Consider the following 18,616-nt stretch of genomic DNA (forward strand, 5'->3'; position numbering starts at 1 on the left):
GCTAACAGGCCTAGGGGTAGCAAAAAAGGGCAATGTACTGTGGTCTGCTAAAAGCCTTGCCGTTTGATTGCTTCATAATTCCTCCATTCATCTAATTTGGAGTGCGCATTCGAGCAACAAACCTGTCTGTCACCCTTAACAAGCTCTTTGGGACAGAGTGGAACAATCTCCCATAATGTAAACAGCCTTCTCCTTCGGCAGAGAAAGAAAGCACACAACACGTTTTTAACACTCACAGATGTAATTGCTTTGGATTTTCCACTCGAGGTATTGGATTCCGCAATTCCCTGGACTCCTCATCAACGGGCATCTTTTAAAACATGCTTTCCCCTCTTTTTCTTCAGAGCCGTCTTGTGCATATTTTCTTAACACCTTCTCCAAACAAGCCACCACACCAGAGGAGGCAGGAGATGGGACCCTCTGTGAGATTTGGACTTTGCTTCTTGGAAAAGGAGCCACTGTACTAAGGAGTAAGACTAGTGTGGTTTTGACCTTGGCTCTTCCACTGGGAGGTTATGTGACCTTGGCGAGTTAATCATCCTCTTCCATCTAAGTTTTGTCATTTGTAAAATGGGGTCCCAATATGAACCGCTAGACATTGTGGAGATTGAAAAACATATGTCTGCTCACCCATCCACCTACCACCACTCCTCTTTCTATCCAGCCATTCTTCATAAACATGAAAACACAGACACACCCAGGGGAAAAAGAGAGTGAGGGAGAGGAAGAGGGAATGAGAGGAATTTCCTATCGAGTAAATATGGACTTTATTTCAGTTCTTCAACCGCTTCCCAGAAGATCAAGACCCTTCCTCTGTAATGGAATGCCCTAATTTGCACGATGTGATAGCTGACACAATCGAGGAAAGAAAGGATACAGAGTAGACCATGCACCATTTCAATCAACCTGTGTAAATGGTCAAATGTCTATAAGAACAGAATGGCTTAAAATGAAGACAATTCTCAAGAAGAGATCTATCAAGTCACATGGGGGAAATTCAAAGAATGCCAAATCGAACACAACAATGCTAATTATGTCCTACAGTTGAAAGGCAATTTGATCAATTGGTTTCACTGCTTTGACAAGATCGACCATTTGTTTTGATGTCTTAAAAAAGCAAATGCTGTATTGCCAATATCATGAGGGTCATAGGACCATTTCTTGACAGCCACCAAAAGTGAGTAAACAAGGGATGTGCCTCCTTTTTGAATGAGTGAGTGAAGAAGTTGATGACAGATTAACACCAAAAACATAGGATCCTGAAGAGCTTCTTTACTTTATGGAAACAGTCGAGGGTGGTGAAATAATGAGTGACATAATGAAATCTGAAATAGATAAATAACTGTAGAAGGACAGAGAATGACCAAAGGATCATTAAGAAACTTCATGCATTCTACTTGCCTAAGCCTAGAGCTACATATTTGGTGGTATTGGTGGGGGTGGCTAAGAAGCTAACAGAGGTAAAAGGGGGTTTGCTTGTTTGGGTGTTTTGTTTTGTTCTGGTTTAGACCTGTTTGAGACCACAATTGTAAAAGTGTGTCTATCACACTTACCAAACCAAGTCATTCTGGAGGGCTAGGATCTACTATAGTGTCCTGGGGTCCAGAGCCAGGCCCAGCTTACAGGAAGCATTTAATAATGATGATGCCAAAGACTATGATGACAGCAATAGGAAGAATAATAGTTACTACAACTGAAATAACAGTATTTAATATTTATTCAGCTCTTATGTGTTCCAGACACATTTCTAAGAATTAGATGTAATATATATGCTTATACACACAAACACACACACACACACACACACACACACACACACTTGGATTTAATACTTACAGGCTCCCTCAGTAGAAACAGTACTAGTTTTCTGACATCTGCAGAATTTAATTTAATACCTTTTTGTTCCTGAGAATAGCTAATTCCTCATCAGTCCATTCTTCTACTACCAAGAGCCATGGCTATCTGAGATCATAGCAAGTCTCCCATGGCAGAGACAAAGGACCCCAGCAGCAAAAAGGCAGCAGTGCCAGAAGGGATGAGGTCAACCTTCACTGCCCTGAAGACTGAAAAGCCAAAATCTTAATGGGGGCTGTCCCTGAACAGAGGGATTACAAGTAAATTTTACCTTTTCTTTTGTGTGTGATATTCTAAATAGCAAACAATGAATGTGTATCACTTCTAAAACACATCAAGAAAAACATTGAAGAACCATTTTCTAAGAAAGAAAGATGTTGTAGTCCATGACATGAATTTGATTCAACAGTAAAATATATGATGCCAGGACATATTGCAATCAGTGTCACAAAGGAAAGACAGGAAGTAATGTCATTACAAATGCTAGCCGGGACTTACTTGATTTTTCTGTCCAGTTTGAGGCCTGACTTCTCTGAGACCTGAAAATGGCAATAAAAATGATTTTGGGGAAGAAAAACAGGACCTCTCCAGGAAGGTTAAGAAAGCTGGGATGAAGGAAAATAAGAGAGACAACTTATCAACTGAATTCAAGTGTATGAAAATTGTCATAAAAATGACATTGGCCAGCTGTTCACCATCCCCATTTGGGACAGCACAAGGAAAAATATCTCACGTTGCAGTGAGAGTTGGTGTTCAACAAGATGACCTTCTTGAAGATAAATGTGATAGACACCGAATGTTCTTAGCTCTCTATCCCTGGAAATACTTAAAACTAATATAAACAGGCAATTCTCTTGGTCTGCATGTGATAGTTTTGCATGGAGCCTGACATGCTACAATCTTGCAATTCTAACCTAGCTCTGATGGACTTAATCTACCGCATTTGCATTGGAGCTAGGATGGGAGAGCTTCATGTGGTGCTGTAAGCAAAACAAAATTTCTCCCTGATGTGCTTAAGAGTTAACTCAATTGTAACCACATTACCGTCTCACTTATGAAACAGTTGAACCAAACAATCTCCTCCAAAATGTTCCCTCTGAAAGCAACTTTGCAATAGAAACTATTTTAGAATAATATTGGACCTCTGCTCATGATTTCTCTCTTGCTAAACTGTATTGAAAACTGGAATTATAATTGGACATGGTGGAGTCATTCAACTGGAACCCATTAAATTGATGTTGCCAAAACCATGGTATTCTGGTTTCCTTTTTAGGGGTAAATTAAAAGAATATCCATGTTCCTGCACAAATAAACTCAATAGATCTAGTTTCCCATGTTTCATGTTTATTTAGTATTTAATCAACAAATGTTCATTAAACATATTACAACAGGCCAAATATTTATATGATATTTTACAATATTTAAAGAATGTCCCTGTGTATAATCTTATCAGATCCTTACAACAGTATTGCTAAGCAAGCCCAGAATATTATCTTTTTAATGATTCTGAAAGTAAGGTTCAGAAAAGTTAAATGACTTACTTATGTCTACCCAGCTCATAAGTATTTAAGACTGAAACTGGGGCCGTAAGACTAATTCACATCTATATGTATTTCACCATTCTGTCCTACATTCTCCATCCTTTAGGGTTTTACGAAATATTTTGCAACATATAGTTGGAAAGGTGAAGAGTATTAAGATTAAATAACTCCATAAAGCAATGCAATGTCACAGGACCCCATACAATCAAATGACTAAAGAGTGGTGTAAATCACAAAGGCTGCTAGGAATTTAGAAAGCTAAGAAATCATGGAGGCCAGAAGTGTCAAGAGGTGATGAAGGAAATGAGACTCAATATCCTGAAATATGGATAAAGTTTTGTAGACTAAGAAATGAAGTGGGGGGTGGGGAGGATGTTTCATGTAAAGAAAATGGCAGAAACACTCAGCGGGAACATCATTGGGGTTTCAGAGGACCATGAGGAGATTAGCAGGAGTGTAGTGTTCACATGGTCACTGGTACCCGGGAGAATTTTGAATGGAGGAAGAATTCATATGGACTGAATGTCTTACTTGAGCCACATTATTTTCAATTTTTTTACATAAGCTCCATGTCCAGCACAGAGCCCAATGCAGGTCCTGAACTCATGACGCTGAGATTGACCCTCAGGTCAATCAAGACCTAAGCTGAGGATCAACAGTCAAGCACCTTACCCAACTGAGCCATCCAGGTGCCTTGAGGCACTTTAAAAGGCACTTACACCTCAAAGTACCCTAGAGATGATTATGATTATATTGCCTATTTTCTGAATGGGGAAACTGAGGTTTCAACCATGTGAAATGGTTTGTTAAAGATCACAGGGATGTTATGGTCAATTGCAAAAGAAAATGACCACAAATTCCTGCTATCCTGGAAAGCATTCCCCATTTCAGTATGTCTTTGCCTCTCTTTCCAAAAAGAAATGTGGTCTATTTCTTCATCCTCTGAATCAGGACTGGATTTGTGACAGAAATATGGCAAAAGTGATATTACATGACTCCCAAGGCTAGGTCTTAAGAGACCTTGCCACTTTGGTTTTTGTCCATAGAAACGTTACCCTAAGAGGACAATATAAGGTAGCTGGCCTAGCCTCCTGGAGGATGAGATGCCACATGGAGCAGAGCTGAGGCATCATAGCCTATATAGACAGTACATCTTCCCAGATATAAGTGGGCACATCTGGGACTTTCCAGTCCAGCCATCCCTCCAGCTGAATGCACTGTACAGGTGAGCCTAGGTGAATCTAGCAGAGGAACCACTCACCCAACATGCAAGACCATGAGAAGTAATAATTATTGGATTTGGGTTTTTTTTTGTTTTAGGGGTGGTTTCTAAGCCAAATTCTTCCTGTCATACAATGCTACTTCCTGAAATTTCAGGCTAGTGAGATTGGACTTTATCCAGTTATTAATTAAGTATTATTGAAGCACTTGAGCTCTGGAATGAAATGAAGAGAGTATTCTCTAAAAAAAAAAAAAAAAAAAAAAAAAAATAGGTTGGCATTCTAAACTTCCGGAGAAGAAAGTAGAGGCACTTCATAAGTGATTGTAATAATCTAAGGTCTCATTCATAAGTACTATAGAGGTAGTTTGGACTGAGAATGCTAATTGCCTACCTCATTTTCCATTCTCTCCTTTCTTAATAGAAACCCCCAAATGTTCTGATGCCATGGCCATCCATTTCTAAACCTCCCTTGTGTATAGTTATGTACATCAGACTAAGTTCTGATCGTTCAACTACAGCAGAAGTGTTACATGGGAGCTTCCTTTGCTCCCCTTTTCCTTGCTTTTTCATAGTACTGTCAGCCTAAAGCACAGATATGCAGACTCACACTCAGCCACCACCTTGGATCATGAAGACAAGGGCCATGCATTGGATATAGTAGAGCTGAGAGAGACCTGCAGCCCCATGGTGCCACAATCCCACCCTTCCTACCACTGCTTAATTCTTATGTCAGAAAAAGTGCCCTATTATCTCAGTTAAACTATCATTCCTTTGGAGTTTTGTCACATGCAAGTCAGCAGCTATCCTAAGAAATTAGTACAGGGAAGATGTAGGGAAGGAAGCACTAGAGAACCCTGATGTCTCCCAAAGTAGAGGAGACCAAGATGATGTCCATAAACTTAAAAAGTTTTGAGTTTGGGTGATGAAAGCCACTACGGCATTTTCTCTCTTTTATCTATTCAGTTCGTACTCCACAATCAACACACCAGGGAGTTATTTGATCGAGGGGATTCGGGCAGTCAGCCTTCTCATTCTGTGGTCTGAGTCCCATAAGGACAAGTTTAGAATCGTTGCCATTCACAAATGAGCAACGTAGGAAAAGTTCATGGTATGCATAGGATGGTCATAAGAGAAGGCTGGCCAAGGTCAACATTCCAGTTCCTCTCTTACCAGAAATAGAGTTGCTCTCATCTCAGATACACTATAAACCTATACTGTTGCATTAAAAAAAAATGTTATTTAGGGTAGAAAGAAATGGGGCTGAAGGTGACTGGGACACATCAGTCAACAAAAGAAACAAAGGATCCGCCTTCATGGAGCTTACATTCTGGAAGAGAAAGGCCAACAAAGAACAATACATGTGATCAGAAAAGTCAATGATACTGTACATTAGTGATACATACTCTGTAAAAGAGGGGGAAAGGAGCAGGTGGGATCAGCAGTGTCCTCAATGGGACTGGGCAGGGGAGCAATATTCATTCAGCAGGACCCATACTTTGCTAGAAGGCACATTTTCTAGAGTATATGGAACTTTCTGGAAAAGAAGTTTGTAAACATCCCAAAAAAATTGTGTATTAACTCTTGATTAATTTGTAGGAACAATAATCAATGCCTTTACTCTCTTTGGGTCAAAGAGATGACCTGAGCAGTTGATCTAAACGTGTAAGAACTTCCTAGTTTAGAAAAATAAAAAGCACAATAGAATTAACATTACCAAAGATACTGCTTAATAATTAATATCATATAATAACTACAATCATTTAAATATAGCTCAATTTTTTGAGCTCCTACTGTGCTAATTGCTTAACAGAGATGAACTCTCAGGGGAGATGGTACTGGGGTAGCAAGACACTGAAGCGGTCTTTAAGAACAGAATCAGAAATGTGTTCTTAACTTCCACAAAAATGTGTGTGTGACTTCGTGTGTGCGTGTGTGTGTGTGTGTGTGTGTGTGTGTATACCAGCCCTGTAAATACTGGGGTATGCTTGCCTTGGGCACCTGAAGAGCTTGGTAAATATTTAGATGTCAGCTGGTTAAAATTGCATTAACTGAAACCTTTTTGAATAGGCTCTGGGATGGGGGATGGGTTATGGTATAAATTTATTGGCTGCTATTTAAATGAAAAGAATTACAATGCACCATAATGTTCATTCTAATCAAGTGATGCTCAAAGATTGAATTTCAGATTGTAAATGTGGTGTGCACATTTGTCTCTGAATGGGACTTTGCGTCCCAGCTGTTGAAACATTTGTGGGAAGGTGAAAGTTTTGTGGACTAATAGATTCCTGCGGCAGGGCATAAACTCCGTGCAACAAAAGCTGTTTTCACTGAAAAGACAAATCATCTCATTCTTCGTATACATACAATCATTCTGGGTCCACTCAGGCAGAACTTATTGTCCCAAGATGGGTCTTGGACAGTGGAGAAGATATATCTAGGAAGGAAGAGCAGTTTCTCCTTCTGGAACAGGGGGTCACTCAGAAAAGGAGAATCTTGGGCAACCCTCAAGATATTAGCCGAGAGAACATCAAGTCTTTTTCAGCAGTTACTTAGTCATCCTGAGATACTCTTTTTATTTGTGGCAGAAGGAAGCAAAGACAGACAAATGAGGTCGTTGACAAAGTACTTCCTTATCTCTTCGGAAACAATGCTGAGTTAACTCCACCCCAAATCTTTGTAAAATAAAGCCAAACCAAAGCTTTAAGTAGCTCATCAAAAAGTCCACAAATTCGTTAGTGCTGGATTTAGGATTTGGGCCCAGGGCATCCGATTCCAAAGCCAGTGTGTTGGGCCAGCAGCCTTACCAACACAGACACACACATAGGCTCACACACATACACACGTACATGCACACATTATGGAACTGACTGACCACATTACTATTTTTCCCCTTTCAACATCTAAGCCTCCTGCCCTGCAATGGATAACTTTTGGACTGTTGTTTAGACAAACAGCCTCTGTTCCCTCTTTCTTTAGCAAGGGTACCCAGATCTTTCTCCTAGAAACCACCTTCTCCTGGATGAACTTCAGGCTCCTTGTACTCCAGCCTTGAGAACATGATCACTTCAGCCTTGGTCTCACCACTCCTCTGGCCACAGAGCTGGTCCATGGCCGTGCATGTGAACCAGTCTAAACTGGGCCTGGGGAGACATTTTCTGGAGCTACTAGGGGAACACCAGTTTCTCCTTCCATGCAGACATGACATTGGAAGCAACTAATTTGGTCACCAGGCCAACATGGAGTGTTTGAGAAAGAAGGCAGACTTAGAAAAAAGTTGAGATGTGCCAAAGATGGAAATGGGCCAGGTCTTGAGGATCTTTGAGTCACTTGGTTCCATCATGACCAAAGCCAGCCCTGTCCCCACACTTTCATGTGAACTTATAAGACACCTTGTTACACAAGCCAACTGAGACTGGGTTTTCCACTGCTTCCAAGAGTGAAAGCTCCAAGGATTGCAGTTCTCCCTTCCAGGAGGGACGGAATAGGAGAGGGACAGGCCCACTTTAGCCAACAGAGCAGGGCTCAGAATCTTTAAAAAAAGAGGGGGGCAGTGGTGGATAGGACAGAAACTGTGCATTCAAGGGCCAAGAAAGCTGCAAATAAGTCATTCTTGAACCTGCCTCCCCCCAGCTGTAGGGTGAGATGTGAGCTCAGTCCTCTCTACACCATCCCTGTCTTTAGGTTCCTGGAGTTTCAGCAAAAGGCAGGGAGCTCAAATATTCTTATTGAGAAGATAAGTTGCATAATCAAGTGGCAAAAGTTTTGTTTGGCCGTGCGGCACTTGTCTCTTTTCCCTTCTCTTCTCTCTGTCTCTGTCTCTCTCTCTCTCTCTCTCTCTGTCTCTGTCTCCTGCACACACACACACACACACACACACACACACACAACCATGCAAACCCCAGCCCCCACTATAAAGGAACTTGGAGAGGAGACACCACACCTTTTCCTGTTTCTCTCCTCTATCTCCAAACGGTGCAGAAAAAAACATCCCGGCATCGCGACGGCTGTAACACAATCCAGGCTCAATGCCGAAATTGCAAAACTGAGGCTGAAATCGACACCACATCCTTAACTCAATCTCCCTGAATCTCTTTTAAAACAAAATAAGAAAGGCAAGGACAAAGACAAATCGGACTGGGGGGAACGGTCGCCTAAGTCAACCATCGAGTTTGGTCGGTCTGTCTTTTGTCAGCGCGGGCCCAGCCTCTGCTGCACCGGCCGTGCACTTTCGTTGAGAATTATCACTGGCTGCAAAAACAAGGCATATCTTTTCGTGGCAGCAATAACACACACACACACACACACACACACACACGCACACATGCACACGCTACTGCTTTCTGGCTTGTCCTATTGCTCTGTCGCAGACAGCCACGGAAAGGTTGGGAGGTCTGAGTGACTTAAAGGGGAAATGGTGTATTTCCTAAATTGAGGGCAGCGTGCTGCGTCTTCTCCCTTCACCGTTAGTCCCCAAGGCCTTGAACACAATCCGAGGCAAACAAAAGCCAGGGAAGCCGGGACAACTGCCCTGCAAGGGTTAAAACCAGATCAAAATCAAATGCCACGCTTCACCACGTCTTCTGCATGACTGATACTGCAATCGATCTGCAGCGGTTCATTTTCTCCCTGGAATCTCTGCCCACTGAGAACAAACCCAAACACAGGTGGGACCAATAGGAAGCAGACGAAGGGCTTTAAGAGTTCTGCACCAACCTGTGTCAGAGAGCTCTCACTTAGCAGATGGGGCAATTAATAAAGGAGTCAAGCGGTATGACTCTGTCAAGGTGCCTTTAAGTGCTAACAATCCTCTTTTGTCTTCCTCCTGTCGAGTACAGATGGATTCTGCTTCAGCATAAGAAGTGTATTGTGCCCCGGGTTGACTCTCGGACGGTGTCCCAGTAATAACAGAGGGCCAGGTGTCCTCTGTCTCCCGTGTTAAAGACAAACATGATACTGATTCGTTCCCCCTGCTAGCATTTTAAGTGCTGACGTGACCACTAATCGGGGGGAAATTCAACTTTCTAAGTAAATTGGCCTTTCAAAAGTAACTGAAAAGGAAGGACTTGCCATCAAAGCATTGCCACCTCGCGCACGCACCTTACTACCCATTGACGCTAATCACAAGTGTGTAACTCTGGCCCTTCAGACGACAGCTAGGGTTTATTAAATCAGTGAAGACTGAGCCTCTAGCAGGTGCTACTTTACTTTTTAAGATGTAGAAATTGAAGTGTCACAGTCACAAGTGGTCACCGGAGGTCATGTGGTTCTTTTTGCCAATGTGAGTCCTGGCGTTCTAGTGAATTTTCAACATAGCTGGTTGCCTTCCCCCTCAGTCCCTCACTCTTGTCATTGGCTCCTGAAGCCACTGCTATTGTAGATGATAACCACTGTTCTTCCTTTGTGAACCAGGCCCAGAAATGTGTCTGTCGCTCCCAACGCAGTCGCATGAAACTGAGAATGTGCTCTGCTGTCCAAACTAAATGCCAACCCAGAGAGATCTGGCTTGCTTCTAGGTGAAATGCCTATCTCTCATAATTCTTGTCCTATAGACATCAGAATACCATGAGGAAAAGAGCACATTAGATGTTCCATTAGGTACTCCTTATCTCTAAACCTTTGTGACATATGAGATAGACTCCAGGTGGCCATTGGCTGTCCATGGGCCTTCTCTTGGTTCATCATTCAGAGAAACAGGCATCTGGAACAGGCAGATAAAAATAAAACTCATCTCCTCAGACAGCAGAGTAGAGATCTTAGAACACTCAGTAGGCTATTGCTTGTTGTTGCTCCTCTTTTGATGTTAGGGGTGGGCTTCCCATGTGGGCTGAGGGTCAAGCAATGATTTACTTAGCTAAAATTAAAAACAAAAATTTAATTAAATTCAACAAACATTTCTTGAGCTCCAACTCTGGTTCCAATCTTCAGTTTTAATGTCTATTCAAATGGAAGTCCATTTCTAAATGGAAAGGAACCATCCGGTTTACTTTGTCTAACAACCTAATTTAGAGTTGAATGCCAGAGAAACCAAACAATTTGGGAAAAATCATAAATCTAGAGGCAGAGCCAGGGCAAGGCCGTGCTCAGACCTCTTGACCGGACCTAAAAGACTCTAGCTTTCTCTGTTTCACACTACCTCATCTCCATCTCTTAGACATTCTACTTTTTTTAAAATGCACTAAGTCTCATCCTTCATGAGACTTACCCTCCCCCTGACCCTGTGCTTTGGAGGAATAGGAAGTAGGAAACTGCTCTGTTACTTCTTCTTTCCAAGAAAAGTTGAGAACAACTCATTCACAGTTGTTCTGACAGAGCAATATCCATTTTTTACCTCAGATAAGGAGTAGTAGGGAACAGAAACATCAACTATACTCAGACAAGAGATCACAACTGCTATAAAAGGTACCATGACAAAACAGCATTTCCACATGAAGATGAATATAGTTGTTTGGCATACCTCACAATAAAATTCTCTCTGGCAGATTATTTGCTATCCAACTCCTTCCATATGTAATGGCCCTCCATAGTTTTCAGAAGAAAGTTCTAAAACCTCACCTTAGCACTCTATTTATACATGAAATAATTTCTGCTTCCCGCCCTTGCCTCCATACCTATACGGAAAGCTTTGCCCCTAAAACTTGTTCTTTCTTTCTTCTATAGCATTGAGGGGAGGCTTTTAGTTAGAAACCTTACATTTTCCTGCATCCCTGATAGCTAGGTATGACCCATGACTAAGTCTTCCTGATGCAAGAAGAAAGGGTATGTGAAGCCCAGGTTTGAGCTTTAAAGCAACACACATGTGTTCTCCCACACTCCTTTTCCCATCCCTGTGGCCTGGAACATAGGCTTCAACCAACTAAATGAAGCAACAGTCAAAGGAGTGATGAAACAATGAATAGAAGGAAACTGAGTCCTTGTATAATCACACGAAGCAGAGTTGCTTGCCACGCAAGACCATCCAGACTCTTACATTGGAGAGATATAACATTCTTCCTTACTGAAGCTATTTTATGTTTAGCTTTCTTTGATAGAATAGCATAACCTTTACCCTAACACATACCCATTCGTCATAGGTTGGGTTTCCTATGAATCAGATTCTGAGCCTCTGATATCTATCTATCTCTCTATCCATCCTCTGATATCTATCCATCCATCCATCCACAGGAGGTTTATTGGGAAGGACACTCAATATTAAGATGGGTAAAGGCAGCAGGATTTTGCAGAGGAAAATTTGAACTATATGCAGTGGTAACAGAAGCCATAGGAACTTGTAGAGGAAGCCCTGAATTTGAAGTGGTTCTTCTTGTTGAGGCAAAAAGATAAGACATTTAGACCTCCGTATTGACCAATCATCATTACCTACAAGTTGCTCCTGGGGAAGAAAAGGAAACATGAGTGAGCGTCCTGTCTTTGGCTAAGGAAAATACCTAATTCTGGGTTCAGTCAGCAGCCTAGAGCCACCAACATGTCCAGGAATTGAGGATGAGCACCTAAGCCTTGGAGACAGATCTGGGAAACACATCACAGCAGCAGCCACTTCAGTTCACCCCCAGCTTCTCTCAGACCCTCTTGCTTCTATAATAACTTCTTAGAACAGCAAATCCTAGATTCTGGTTGGTCTCTTCCCTTGAGGAAACTTACCCCAAAAAATACACAAACTTCAGCCCCAACTACTGCATCTAGTTTTTAGCATCCCCTCTTCTGTCATCTTTTCTAAATCCCCTCATTCTCAGGTAACACCTCTGCTGATCTAGATTGCTTAATGATTCAGAACTTCATCCCTAAAAGGTATGAGTTTCTGGTTTGCAGGCTTTTGTTGGGCTTTTGCCATAGCACTTGTCCCTTGGGCAAGGGAGTACTATGAGATATTCCATGGGTCACCTGGTAAAACATATGGTTCCCTGCATTTCTAACATAACAATGTCCCTGCCTCCACCTGATAATCAGGGTCAACTACTCCTGGCAGGATGGTGATTCCATTCTTTTGTCTGTCACTTGACACAAGGAACCCTGGTGATCAAATGATAACAATAGACTAAAGTTTAATTGGACATTTGCTGTGTCTCCTGTTGGAAGTGTTTCTCCCTTGAAAACCAGGAATCCTCAATACACAGATCCATGTTATACAGAGAAAAAGTGCAAATCTCCCAAGAGGGTCCCTAGAAGTGATGAGAAAAGAATCCACCCCTACTTCCACTCATATATTCCTAGATTCATGTATTCTTCCTGTTGTAATTTTATTTATTGTAATTGATTACAACAGGAAGAATACATGAATTTTATTTATTGTAATTGACTACAACAGGAAGAATACATGAATCTAGGAATTTGATCATCATGGATACAGAGTGGATAGCACATCCTAAAGGATGAGGCTCTAGTCTTACTGGGTATCATCTCTAAACTACTGCTTTACTTGAGGTAGACCAATGCATGATTCTGTCAAGCTGGAAGTTTCTGGGTATGGTGAGTGACAGAACCAGTGTATTCCATGGTCATATCCTACCACACATCCCTTCGCTGAAAGGTGCTCCTTGGTCTTACATGATATTGTATGAGATTCCTTGTTGGTGTCTGTATATCGTAATGATGACTAAGTCAAACTCACATATAAATATGTGACAATTCCAGTCAAGGTAAATGACGTCCCTTCAGGATAGTAGGATTCCAATGCAACAAACTTGCTACCACACATACCTGCTGTCCCGGAAGGACTCTGTTATGTCAGCAGCTGAGCATTGCTCTATGTTGCTGACACAGTGGAATTTAACCAGCAATAGCTAGGTCAGCCTTGGTGAGTTGGGGTCCATGCAATTAGGTCCATGAAGAGCCTCGTCTATTCTAATATAATTATTTATTAACACATCTACTGTGTTGAGAGAGTTAATATCAGCTGGTGAAGCCCTTCTTTCTACTTACTTCTTTACAGCTTCTTCCTGGTGGATGCTTTCTGGAGGCTTTAACATGTGCCACAAGGGTATTTATTCTTTGTACTCCATCCCATAGGTCTGTACACAGGCCTTTTCACCAGATCATCTGCACTACATTTTCTAACATTTCTCTTTTCATGCCCTTTACCAACCAACCAACCAACCAACCAACCCATTCACTACTACCCATGAGCTTGTATATATTTTTATTTCATGCTACCACTATTCCCACAGAAAATAGGTGACCAGGTACACCATTAGAAGCTCTGCTTTTTGGAAGGGGAAGGATTTCTTCTCACTATGGCCCCATTAAGTTCCCTCCTGAATGGGGCTATAATGCAGCCACAGTAATTTGCATTCCCATGTTGAGCTGACCCAAACATAAGCCAAGATTGAGTTTTTCCTCCTCTTTAGGTTCCTGCTGTATACTCAGCATTTCTCTCAGGGCTCCAGGTCCAAAATCTGTCTCAGGTCTGGAGGCGAGGCAAGGTAGTTGGCTGCACTCAACCTTCTGATCATCCATCTTTGATTTCTTTTGACTGTGTAGATTAAGCAATACTCTTGTTGGGCTTTCCATCTGTTTTGGCCCTTGGGCCACTATATTCTATCAACCATCTCCATAGCTTCCTGACCAAGCTGACATTCCAATTTTATGACTCATTATAGAAATATCACTGCCCCCAATATCAAATGTCATCCTTGACCTCTATTACTTGGAATTCTACTATGCTCAGTGCTATCAGTTAACCCAGTTTTCTAACAATATCCCCTGAGTTTCTCAGTGATGCTGGAGCCTGTCTCACCAGCATATTCCTCATCAGATAAGTAAATGGGGTTTCTACCAGGCCCTCCTGGTAACTATAGTTAGCTGACACGTTCTCCAGCCTTATATTTCCACTCATACATACCCACTTCTCTGAACTTTTTGATCGCTTCTTGTTCCATTTCCCAGAAGACACCAGCTGTGAGAAGTGTGCTAAGCAAGATTAGATAGAGAAATTGAACTACAGTGCAGTTGTAGCAGAGGCTTCAGAAGATCTTATTGGGAGCTTTTGAAATGAGTTAAATATTCAGAGTTTGTCTACCATGAAGTAAGGAGAACTAGTCTATATACCATGATATCTTGGGTATATACTGTCTTAGGGGAAGGGATATAAACTTGGACAAAGCAGCTCCCTCTGGTTGAGGGCAATTCCCAAAAAGGTTCAGCTGAGAGCTTAGAGCCATCACCCCTTCCAGCACCCAGCAGAACATATGTTTAAATCCTGAAGGGGGGAGGGTATGAGCTGTATATAGCAGCACCGACTACACCAATATTCACTACACTGCACTCAAAGCTTGTCTCTAGCATCATGCCAAAACCATTTGCTCCTGACTTTGCCCATGTTGCTTTCCCATCTCAGCTCCTTCCATATAGCTATCTCCTACTTAGCCTTCAAAATCACTCAAGTATCTTCTGTCTTCTCTGACCTCCCTTGGGCTACTCTGCTTCATGGCTTCTCCCTTTGTGCTCCCATTGTCACTTTTATCATAATTTCACCATATTATATTGGGGTAATGACTCAAACCCACATTAAATTGCAAACTCCTTGAGGGAAGGGACAATGTCTTATTTTCCCTTATACCCCGATGCTGACATGCTGCCGACATGTAATAGGCACTCATCCAATGTGATTTATTAAAAGTGGGAATGAGTAAATGAATGAGTTAATAACTTAATGAATGTTCACATACGTTCTCACTTTATTTCCAAAAAGAATTTGAGGCAGCCAAGTTCCAAAAACCCAACATACTGCAGCTGATGGAGTAGTAGCTTGAAATATGCAAAATCTGGCAGAAATGCATGTCTCACTCTATGGAATGGTGCACTATTGGGGTATAAATATGAGTCTTGGAAAAACCCCCATTTCAATGCTACGGATACCCAGATTGGTGACAGCAGGGTGTCTTCTCACAAGGACAAGAGTTCCCAGCCAATAGCACTTTCAAGAATGTGCAAGCAAAGAGTTAACAGTCTCACAGCTGCCTTTCACTGGAGGTGTTAATGAGGTGACAGGGGGGAAAGATTTTAAAATGAAATTGCCTTCACTCATTCCAGTTAAATTCCAGTACATTGGAAAGACTTGAACCTCTCTCCACATAGCCTCTCTCCCTGCCCCCATTCTAACGGGGTCTGACCTTAGCTCTGTGGTTGCATGCCTTGAAACAGTCCACTAAGAACTTGGAACTGCCCACTTGGTTTCCAAACCTCGGGTTGCCTTGGGGAAGTTACCAAAATTTGGTTACCAGAGATACTTACTTGGGTTAGGAAAATGATTCAAAAAATAATGTGTGGTGAGACAGAGCCGGGATGTCATCTGTGCAAGCAATCAGAAACTTGGGCATGAAGTCATTCCAATGTACTTTCTGATGTTTATTTAGAAATTCTCTGTTTCTGTGGCATGAATCAGAAGTAAAGGACAATATTTGAGAAGGCAAGGATCCCTACAATACTGTCCTGACAGAGTCTTTGAAAAAGGTCCCCAACGTGGCCAAAAGACAAGAGGGAGTCATGCCAGCTTCTCACAGTACCCCCACCACCAAAAAGTCAGAGATAAAAAGATGCTGTAGTGGGACACATTGCAGGGCACACCGATGATTTAAATTTCTGAGGAGACTATTTCTTCAAGGAAGACGAGGGTGAACACCAATATGACAGAGAGAAGGCCATGGTCTAGGGAGTCTGAAAAATACGTTCATTTGAAATGAGCCAACAATTCACCACAGCGAGTCTCAAGTTTCGTATCTGTAAGTAGAACTAATGATCCCACCCCAGCAAGTCACTGCAAAGCTTAAATGTGAGAAGCTACAGGAAATATTTGACATAAAGTATAAGATGATGATGTGTATTATTATTATTTAAGAGGAGGAGCATTTGCCTAGGTATTCTCTATTCATACATTTTCTTTTCACAGAATGCACATCCCATTTGTGTGCATATAATAGGAAATTACTCACTATACTCTGAGTAGAAGAGGCTACTTGATTTTCTCAGGACTAGCTAAAAGCAAATGTGACAAGAAATCCTAGGTGTTCAACCAAGATGCTTCATTCTATTTAGAAATTACTTAATCTCTCTGAGCCTTAGTTTCCTTATCAATAAAATGGAGCTCATAAGATACAGCTCATAGAGAGTTTCTGTGCCATTCAGATGAGTTAGCAAATATAAAGCAACTAATGCAGTACCTGGATCATAGTAAAGAGTTTTATTGTGACTATACTGGCTTTTTAAATCACTCCCTAGTAATCTCAATGGTCTTTATGTCAGGATACTACTGAAGAAGTCCCTGCTTAGGAGAAAAGAAAAAAAAAAAAAAGATTACTCCAATCAGTTATTTGACTCCTTTGACTCATTTGCTAATTATTTGTTCCAATAACAAATAGCCTTCAATCTGACCCTATTTGCTAATGAACAGATTCACATTTCTTGAACAATGTATATTCCTGCTTTTTACCATATCATAATAAATGAAATTTTCTCATGGTCATCAAAAATGCTCTAGAGGTTAGGAATAGACCAGGGCAACCGCTATGTAAATAACCTTTAAGCACACTTTACACAGTGAATAGAGATTGCTAAGAGGGAAGATAACAGGCCTCTAGGCCAGCCATTTACTTTTCCACTTACACAAAACAAACAGACCAAAAAAAAAAAAAAAAAAAAAAAATCCAAGAAAAGTTTAGGCTAGCAAGGAAGAACACTATTTTTTTTTTTTAATTGTATTTATTTATTCATCAGAGACACACGAGAGACAAACAGGCAGACAGGCAGAGAGGCAAATTGAGACGCAGGCTCCAAGCAGGGCCCAACGTGGGACTGGATCCCGGGGTCTCCAGGACCACGCCCTGGGCTGAAGGCGGCGGCGCTAAGCCGCTGAGCCACCCGGGCTGCCCCAGAACACTATTTTTTTTAAGAATTGATAAATCAGAAAAAGTTTTGTCACATTTCAGCTGAATATTTAGAAGCAGCTCTGTATCTGCTGTTAGATTTTCCTGTGAACCTAAAACTGTTCTAAAAAATTAAGTCTTTTACAAAATAGAAGGAGGAAAACCAGGTCCGTTTAGGCATATTTCATAAGGAAATATAACTTCAAATTTGCCTTAATTTTTAAAAAATGTTTGCAGTATATTTATACTTTACAAAGTTTTTTATTCTTTATTTTGAAATATTACATAAATGCAATTAATGATAAAGAGTACTCTCAAAAATAATAAGAGCATTTGAGAAGGTTAGCATACTAACATTTTATTTTGTCCTCCTAACAATCTTGTGAAAAGGGTAAGGTGAGCTTATCATTCCCCCATCTTTATGCAGCTGGGACCAGGGAGACTAATAATGAGACCAAGATGATAGTAAATTACCAGAGGATTCGGAATTCCCTTCCAAATCTCCTTACAAAGGAGATTTCTCCTTAACAAATCTCCTGACAGAAGGAATATAATCGCCTACAGAGTAGTTGGAAGGGCTGAAGAAACAAAATAAGAGGGGAGCAACACGAGTAGAAAGTGGTGAGTATTCTTGTGGTTAACATTGTTGGAAGGAGAAAAGAAGAATGGAATGAAAGAGAACGAGATGTTCTTAGAGTCTGGTGAGAGATCTTGGTGCCAATTCACCATCCAAATATATGGTTTCTTAAGGAAACTCAATATCCACATCTTGTGACATTTCACCCGGCCTCGTTATTGATTTCCGTGTGTTAGAATAAAAATACAAAAAAAAAAAAAAAAAAAGGAAAGAAAAAAAAACACAATAACATAGCAACAGCATGTATTCAAGCTTTAAAGGCATTCTTTAGAAATAAGACCATCCTTGGCCATTTGCTCCTCTGAGCGACCTGTGACAGACCCTAGTGGGGAAGGAGGACCCGGACCCATCAAAGTACTTTGGGAAAGGGGATCTCTGGATGTCCCTTGTTTTGAGGGTCTTCCAGACATGGAAACAATGCACTGTTGGAGGGCTGAAGATTCTTAGTGAACCATAAAGCTGAGGCACAAACACACACAAGTGTTAACCATATACTCAAGCACAGCCG

General features: G+C 41.3%; 1 long non-coding RNA gene across 8 annotated transcripts in view; it reads right to left on the minus strand.

Annotated features, from left to right (window-relative positions):
• The window catches only part of LOC140641460 (uncharacterized), a 178,953-nt gene that overhangs the window by 138,179 nt on the left and 22,158 nt on the right, over positions 1 to 18,616 (minus strand). The window lies entirely within an intron of this gene.

This window comes from Canis lupus, chromosome 10 (genome assembly GCF_048164855.1).
Source record: "Canis lupus baileyi chromosome 10, mCanLup2.hap1, whole genome shotgun sequence".
Lineage (NCBI taxonomy): Eukaryota > Metazoa > Chordata > Mammalia > Carnivora > Canidae > Canis > Canis lupus.